General features: G+C 43.5%; 1 long non-coding RNA gene across 2 annotated transcripts; it reads left to right on the forward strand.

Annotated features, from left to right (window-relative positions):
* Positions 1-358: 358 nt before the first annotated feature.
* Positions 359-7,781, forward strand: LOC101749755. 2 transcript variants are annotated; one of them, XR_006939922.1, is made up of 3 exons: positions 359-499; positions 4,462-4,869; positions 6,921-7,781. It is a non-coding gene; the product is annotated as an uncharacterized LOC101749755 (long non-coding RNA). The 2 variants fall into 2 exon arrangements; XR_006939923.1 differs by lacking the exon at positions 4,462-4,869.
* Positions 7,782-8,391: the final 610 nt, after the last annotated feature.

The following is an 8,391-nucleotide window of genomic DNA, read 5'->3' on the forward strand; positions in this document are numbered from 1 at the left end:
GCGTCTTTAATCACACAAAATCCCCCCTTTCAAAAGTGCTCTCAGACCCCCAAATCTGCCTACCGCTGCTAAAGCAGAGCTTTTTTGTGATACTGACAGGCTACAAAATGAAATGTGACCCGTTATGAGTGACAGTTTCACTTACAAGTGACTGTATTCGGGGAAAAAAGAAAAAAAGAGGGGCTTAAAAAAAAAAATGCAACCAATAATTAATACAGGGATTGAGCTTGCCTGAGGTTAACACGAGAGGCCCAGAGCTTAGGAGAGATAAAAGAGGATTAGATGCTTCACTTGTAAGAACAGCATCCATCAGCTCCAGCAGATAAGATAATTAGTTACAAGGGCCGTCAAGCCTTTTGCCGGCGGCATTAGCAGCACTGACTGGCAGCTGAGTCAGGTTGCTGCCACGCAGCTACAAGCAGAGCACAATTAGTGAGATGCAGGGCTGCCTTCCTTGGAACTGAGCTGGTGGCTGCGGCTGGGTGCCAGGACCTGGGAGGTGAGTCTATGCTATTGGGGTAATTGAGGGGAACGGGACTGGTTCTGCCTCCCTGCCTGCACTTCGCAGAACTGAGGGGCTGGAGGCTTGGGAGTAGTTACCTCCTTTTGGGGGCATGAAGTGGCAACTCAGAACTGGGACAGAATCAATTTGTGTGTGCTTTTATTTGTTAAATGCAGCATGTAGGTAAACTGCAGAGCTCTCTGCTGTGGGATATGTCTCCAAAAAAAAAAAAAAAAAAACCAAAAAAAACCCCAGAAATTGATAGAAAACAAAAAGTTTGCTTTTTCTAGTGAGTAGAAACTTATCCACAGTTACAGTGATGACTGTGATTTTGGAAGGGATGTTAGACCCACTTGGTGCACAGCACCAACCGGTTGGGATTATTAAAGATCAGAGGAAGACCTAATTTAGGCTCTGTGGTTGTTTCATCCTGTGAGGGTGGTTCTACCATTTAGTTCTTCCTGGGGGAAGGTGTTGCTGACTGTGGTTCAGGATCTAATGGGGGGCTCTAAGAAAGAAGGGGTCAGACTCTTCAGCAGGGTGTGCTGTTGATAGGATGAGGGGGAAATGGTTTCAAACTAAAAGAGGAGAGAATCAGGTTGGTTATAAGGAGGAAGCCTTTTATGGTAAGGATGGCGCGGTGCCTGGCAGAGGTTGCCCAGAGGGGTGGTGGATGCCCTGTCCCTGGAGACACTCAAGGTCAGGCTGGAGGAGCTCAGAGCACCTGATGGAGCTGTAGGTGTCTGTTCACTGCAAGGAGTTGGAACAGATGGCCTTTAAGGGTCTCTTCCAACTCAAATGGTTCTATGATTCTATGGCATTAGACAGACCTTCCATGTGATCCTATGAAACAATCTGGCCTATCTCTCTAGAGAAGTTTGAACTGCATCTTCTAGGGTTGGGTGATAGCATGTTTCAAGCGTTCCTCCCTAGGGAGCTGATGCCATTTACCTGGATCTGCATCCCCAAGATGCATCACCGGTGGGATTTCTTCTTCCCACTGACAAATTCTTCCCTTTATATCACGGTGCTTACTCATTTTTTGGAAACCTGCACATACTTTGCCCTCCGAATCAATTTTTAGAAGTGGCTTGGTGCCATCTGCCCTTCCTTGAGCCTTCCAAAAAAAGAGATTCCTTCCAAGCTGGGCAGAGCTGTTCCCCTTTGTCCAGCAAATTATTTATTTCTATTTTTTTCAGGACACAAAATCTCTCTGTCCAGATCCCCAGAGCTATATATACTTGGTATGCCTTGTTCTCATATTAGGGTTTGCAAAGAAGGAAAACATCTTGCTGTGCTGGATCAAGCATTTCACCGCGCCGTGCCCTGGCTCCCAAGACCATTTCTCTCCCTGGCCAGCTGCCTCCACATGTGGGTTCGGTTGCATCAGCCCCTACACCCGCTCAGCAGTTAGTGGGCCAAATTCTGTCTATTCTTGGATTCAGGGACAATCTCAGTCGAGTTGCAGAGGTAAAAATGAAGCTAGAACAGGGGCCTCCTTTCCTGTCCTCCTACCATCCCTGGAGAAGCAGAAGATTAATGGGAGTTTGCTTTGCCTGGTGTTTTCTGTCTGAGAAAAGTGGTTCACCTTCTGGGACAGTCAGCCCAGGACGGTTCAGGTCAGCACAACTCTACCAATGCTTTCTTGTTGTCCAGAAAAGCTTATTTTGAGCATGCACGCTGAAGTTACATTCTTTTAAAACAGGCATGGCCCCATTGCTCGTGTCCTCTAAAGGTCTGGAAGTTTATTTCAATACATTGCTCTTGGAGGCAGGCAGTTCTTCATGAATTCCCATTTTCTACACAGCTTCAGTAGAAACCTCAAGGGGGAAAAAATAAACCCCTTGCAACTACAGGGAGAACAAATCTCTCTGTCAAATGCACTACTTTTTAAAGCCCTATAGCTGTTCCAAAGTGACCAAGAGTTAACAGTGAAATCATTTCAGTGTTCAATCTATAACCTTAGTTAAGAATTTACTAGCATTGCATAAGCTTCCCGTAACAAGGTAACCAGATATAAATTAACTGCTAAAAATAGCTTTATTGCGTTAGTCAATCCCTAATTAACTTGCTTCAGCTGTCTTCAAAGATGCTATTTAAATCCATCCATCTTCTAGAGGCGTGGAGGATACAGATATGCAGACAGGGGTGCATGTCAGCTCATGATAGTTTGTGTTAGTTACTGGGCTATATGTGTATTTGAACACAATTCTGGGAATGATGGAAATCAGCCTGGAGGGAAGGGTTTGATATCAGCTTGTCCTGTGATTCTTGAGAAGAAGAGAGAAATTGAAATGAAGAAAGGAAATGGCTGAAGGTGTCTTCAAGTTCTGGTCTTTGCAATGGCATTAAATAAGCAGAAAAAAAGAAACACCAAAAAACAAACAAACAAAAAACCCACATTTTGCTTCTTGTTGGAACTAGATCTCCTTACAGATAAATTGTCCTCCAGTCGCAGAAAGTCATGAAAATTTTTCCTATGGATTTATGCTCAGTATCACCCATTCATTCTCCTCCATGCAAAAATCTTCTCTTTCATGTCCTTTATGACAACTTGCTCTGTTCCCACATCCTGCAACACCTCCCTCATCTTTTCTCCTGCTCCTAGATCTGGGTAAGAGGTTGCATTGCATCCGCATAGCTGGTTCCAAACTCTGGACCTTCTGGCCAAGCACAGTAGATAATTACTGAGATACTGCTGCAGTTTTTCCCTGGGCAAAAAAAAAACCCAACAACCAATAATCCCAAAATCGCAACATTATTTGACCGCTACATCCTCTAAACTGGCCTTGTTAATCACAGCCTCTTATACCCCACTATGTGAACATACTTGATGTAATCACATGGCCTGAATGGAAGCACAGGCTTGGAGACAATAATTTTGAGATCACTGATATTGCTTCCATTTAGAAATCAAGGCTAAAAGTTTAGGGCAAAGCTGGGATGGGGAAAGACCAAAGCAAGGAAAGCAGTGACTGTGGAAAGGGGTTTGGAACAGTCACTTGAATAAGAGTGCACTGGTTTTGCTGTTGTTGTTTTTTAATACGCAAGGGAACAAACCCTGGAGATGTTAGCAAAAATAATACCAAGGCAGCCTAGGGGAAGGGTATGACCTTCTCATAAATCACACTCATCTGTCACTGCTGCTGGGACGACATTTGCTTTGGTTGTCCACACTTCAAAAAGGGCCTGCAAGAACAGAAAGGAGAATTGAGAAAACATCCACTCTTTGCTTCCAAATGCGAGTAGCTTGCTATAATGGAGAGAACAGACAGATGCTGTCTGCCTTGGTGTTCCATAAAACAGTTAATGTGACTTTCGAATATCTGTATGAGAAATATATTCCAGAGAGCAAATAATGCTCTGATGTAGTAAAGAATAATTACAGTTGGAAAAGACCACTAAGATCATCCAGACTGACTGCCAGCCCATCACCGCCAGTATTGCCCATTAACCCACATCTGTCAGTGCTTCATATACCCTATCCTTGAGCACCTCCAGGGATGGTGACTGCACCTCCCTGGGCAGCCTGTTCCAATACCTCTCCACTCCTTCTGAGAAGAAAGATTTTATAATCTTTTTTTTTTTCTTAATTTTTTCCTAGTAGAACCAGAGCAGAGCAAGATAAACTTAGAACAAAACCAAGGGATTCTGGATTGTACTGAGGAAAGAAAGCACCTGTCTGTCATACCAAGTGAATTTACTCCTGATAGAACAGATTTTGTTGCATCCTTCATTTATGATCTAGAGTAGCCAACAACCATAAAAAAAAAAAAAAAAGGAAGTGTTTTGCTCCATGCCCTATATAGCAGTGCCTCAGAGGTCCTACTCTGTTAATATTTCCATAGTGCTGATCTCTCATAAAAGTCAGTGCATTGGATGTGCAAAGCAAAATGCCAAGACTCTGTGAAAAATCTTTTCTAGGAAACAAATCCAGGCTTTTTATCCTACTGTTTCAGGGGTCTTCAGCTGTTGACTTGGAGGGCCTTAGTGTGGGCTCAGCACCTTACTCTATATGGCAGCACCTGGGACATTCACTCAGCACCTGTTTCACAGCAAGATTCCTGCTTGTCTTGACCCCTGCTTAAAGACTGTATGACTGCAGCGATCAGAGATGGAATAGGCGCCTTTTGGAAGGCTCTGCTGAGTGACTCAGCAGCTCAGCTCCAGTTACGTGACCCAGAATCCACTTGGCACAAAACCTTCCTGTTCTCACTGCTGGGCCACAGCTCTGCTGGCTGCAGAACAGTTCGTGCTAGCCCTCACTCACCCCGTTCCTTACTCCACAACTGCGCTTTGCCTTCAGTTTTGCAGGCACCAAAGTGGTTCTTTGCTTGGCCTGGGTTCTTCCCTTCCAGCTCTTCCAGGTAGGACGGATCCAGATGAGTCGTGGTCCTGGCTGAAGACAATGGGTAGAAGATACTCCTCCGCCTTCCTCCTGCTACCCTTCCCACGCCCATGTTCCTGTTCTGCATCAGCCCTTTGGAATTCTTTTCATCTTCGATCCTTGAAACTCAACTGCTTCTTCCTGTCTGGATTGCAGTTAAAAGCTCCATTTGTTTCATTTGGCTTTTAATTGACCTCATCTAGCAATTGCTGATGTCTCGGCTAATCTGTGTTTCTCTGCTGCTTATCTGGTGCAGTCCTTTGAAGTTCCTGACACGATAAAGTGTCCCATTAGAAGAGAAAACAATGGGATAACAATTCCCACCTAGCTCTTGCTGTCCAGTCAATATTTTAATTATCCTTAGCTTTGAGGCAAAACGAAGAAGGATGGAGGCTATCAAGGAAGTATGTCAGTAACAATTGATATCAATCCCACTTAGGTGGGAATTTTTGTGATAACCTCTCCTAAATAATTGTATCAGTCAACTCTCCATCTGTCAATAAAAGCAAAAAAAAGTCTTGGCAGAGGGGTTGTAAAAGTGTTCAGATGATGTTGAGTGGGATGGAAGAAAATATGTTGCTGTTTGCAATGACCAGGATGGCCTAGGACAGCTTGGGGAGGAGGATAGATGTGTCAATGCCACTGAAAGGCAGGTGAGAAGGAGAGATGGATGGACATTAAAGAAAGCACCTAAGGCTAACTATTACCTGACATGATGTCTAAGCCATTCCCCATCACCCTGCCTGTGTTTGGAGTGGGCTAAGATGGAGTTTGTCAGCCTCCCTTCAATTGCTAGCAGTCTGAGCCAAGAAGCCAGGCCAGGTTGGCTTCTGATTGGCTGTCCATTTAAATAAATGCATGTCTGAGGTGGTGAAAACTCAGGATCACCTCTTAAATGCAGATGTCACCATCTCAAGTCTGGCTTCCTCTGAACTCAGTACATATACTGGAAGACAAAGCCAGGAAGGTTGGATTAAGAGGGGGGAATGTGGACCTTGAGCTGCTGCTAGATCTATATAAAACATTATTCAAGAGTCTGCAGTTAGTATCTAACGTCCACTGAAAACTAATGGGATTATGGGCTCCTGAGTAATAGTATGTTAGATAAAATGTTTTAAATTTTCTGATTTTCAACATCCAAAACTGAGAGACAAATTCATCCCAAGTGTAATGAGTACAGATCCTGTTGATTTCGGCTTTTGGGAGATTATAGTTATGAAAGTGCTCTGTGCAAACTTTGCAAAGAAGTAAAAGACTTTGCAGAGACACAGCAGGGAGCATTACAAATCAAAGGATACATTCTGCAAAGCTGTTTGCTCATGAGTCATTGCATGAACAGAGTCCAGGGCCCAGAGGAAATGAAAGGGTCTTACTGCGAGCAATACACCATTGAGTATGCTTGTACATATGTGCAAAATTGAATCTTAGCTCCAGAACCATCACAAAGATTAGAAATGGCCATGGCAAGAATTTAACTCAGTTCTGTCAGATACAAGCCTGTTATTTTCATCCTGAGACACTGAATTCTACTGTTCCCTGTGCAACTCAATTCTGAGCTCAAGAGCTTGACATTCTGAGCTATTCATTGTTGATGTTATTTACTCCTAAAAATCACTGTCTGAGAATGCAGGGAAATGCATTAAAAAGTGCAAAGCAATGGAAGCATAGGCTCAAACTCAGATCTGTGCCAGTAACGGGAAAGGTCCCAGCTCTGGGTACATTACAGATGTACTCAGCAGCTATAGATGGAGACATAAACAATTTTTTTCTTCATCTTATAGTGCCTCATGCAAACTTTTTCACAAAATTGCAGCATAAAATCCATTGCCAAAGGGCACAGTGAGAAATGTAACTGAAATAAAACGTCCTAAAAGCAGTTTGCTGCTGAGTCATTCAAAGTCCACTTGAGGGCTTAGAGAAATTAAAAGAACTGTATGAAAACAGCTGTGCTCGCCACCTTTGCAACTTTCAAATTGGGATCTCCTGAAACAGGTCTTTTCTCAATGTCTCTCTTTTCATATTTATTTGCAGTGTGGTTTCTGGATGAAAAAGAGAAAAAAAAAAAAAAGATGGTGCCTTCCTACATTCCCCCTCATAGATACCATCTGGATTGCAGACAACTCACCCAAATAGAATATGAAGCTTGGCAGGAAAAAAAAGCCCCTTGTGTGTCTTTCCAAATTGATATTTCAATATCTCTGTTTTGCACCAACTGAAACAAGCCCAAATTCTCTGGGAGAGAGTGTGTGCTAACATGGCCTCTATTTTATTAAGAACAAACAAACAACAACAACAACGAAAAAGCATGGCAGTCATTTAGCTGTAATGGCCAAGATATAAAATGTCAGTTTTATTTATGGCAAGTAGCTGGGTAGAAAATATGTCCTGGCATCGCTTGAGATTTCAAGAACTTTGTTTTCCTTTTTCTCTCGCTGCATGAAATAATGCTGTATTCTTAACAAACAAACAAAGAAAAACAAAGAAGACGACAGCCCTCTCCAGCAAGAAAGACCATGCTCTTCTCTCCACAGAACCAGAGTGAGTGGACCTGTGAGAGACAGAGGGACGTGAAAGTCAAATCAGGTGCAACAGGAACTCAAACCCATGCTTTCTGCCTCCATGTTCACATGATAATCACTGGGGAATCAGCACGCTGGAGTTACAGTTTTCTGCTCTGTTTCTGACCAAAAGTTCCATGCTGAAACAACGAGACTTCACACTGAGACAAATGAACAACAACGTCAGGCTTTGCGCTACCGGTATCAGAGCCTAACACGGCTGTGGCTGCTGACTTGTGCTTGGATGAGCCTACACAAATGCCATTAAGTCATTAAAACGCCGCTTGAACCAGCTTCCTACACAGCTCTAATTAAACTTAACCAATCTAATCGATGATCCTGAGGTTTACTTTTGTATATGATATCTCACTTTCACCCAGGAACCCTCCCTAAGGGACCACCATGCCACTGAATGCAGAGCAAGAAAGCCATCCTGGCACGCTCCTCTTATCTGGATGTGAAAAGTGACATCAGCCTGAGCTCTGCCTCTCTTAACTCTGGCAAATTAGACAAGCCAGGTTCTGTAAACACCTTTTTTTTTTTTTTTTTCTTCTGTGTGTGTGCTTCAAAGAGGCTTTATCAGTCCAAAAAGAGCCGAGTATGGATTTCTAAAAGCAGGCTTAGATCTCCCAGCCAAGCACATGCTGAACCCTTAGTTCTTGTGTCTTATGACAGCAGAATTATAAAAAGCAAGGCAGTGCCTGCTACTTGTTAGCTGCTGCTTCTCCTGGCATCCCAGGGTTTCCTTTTCTATGCCAGCAGAATTTTGGCTCAGGGTACCAGAAAATGGATTCTCAAAATCTGTATCTGTACAGTGTATACTCTGTGTAATCTCTGGGCTGGTTGGTCAGGGACGTCAATGTGACTTTGTTAGCAAAAGTGATGTGGCACAGTGGGTGTGACATGGTTTACTGGGCATAGTGGTGATGGGTTGGTGGTTGGAC

This window comes from Gallus gallus, chromosome 7 (assembly GCF_016699485.2).
Source record: "Gallus gallus isolate bGalGal1 chromosome 7, bGalGal1.mat.broiler.GRCg7b, whole genome shotgun sequence".
Lineage (NCBI taxonomy): Eukaryota > Metazoa > Chordata > Aves > Galliformes > Phasianidae > Gallus > Gallus gallus.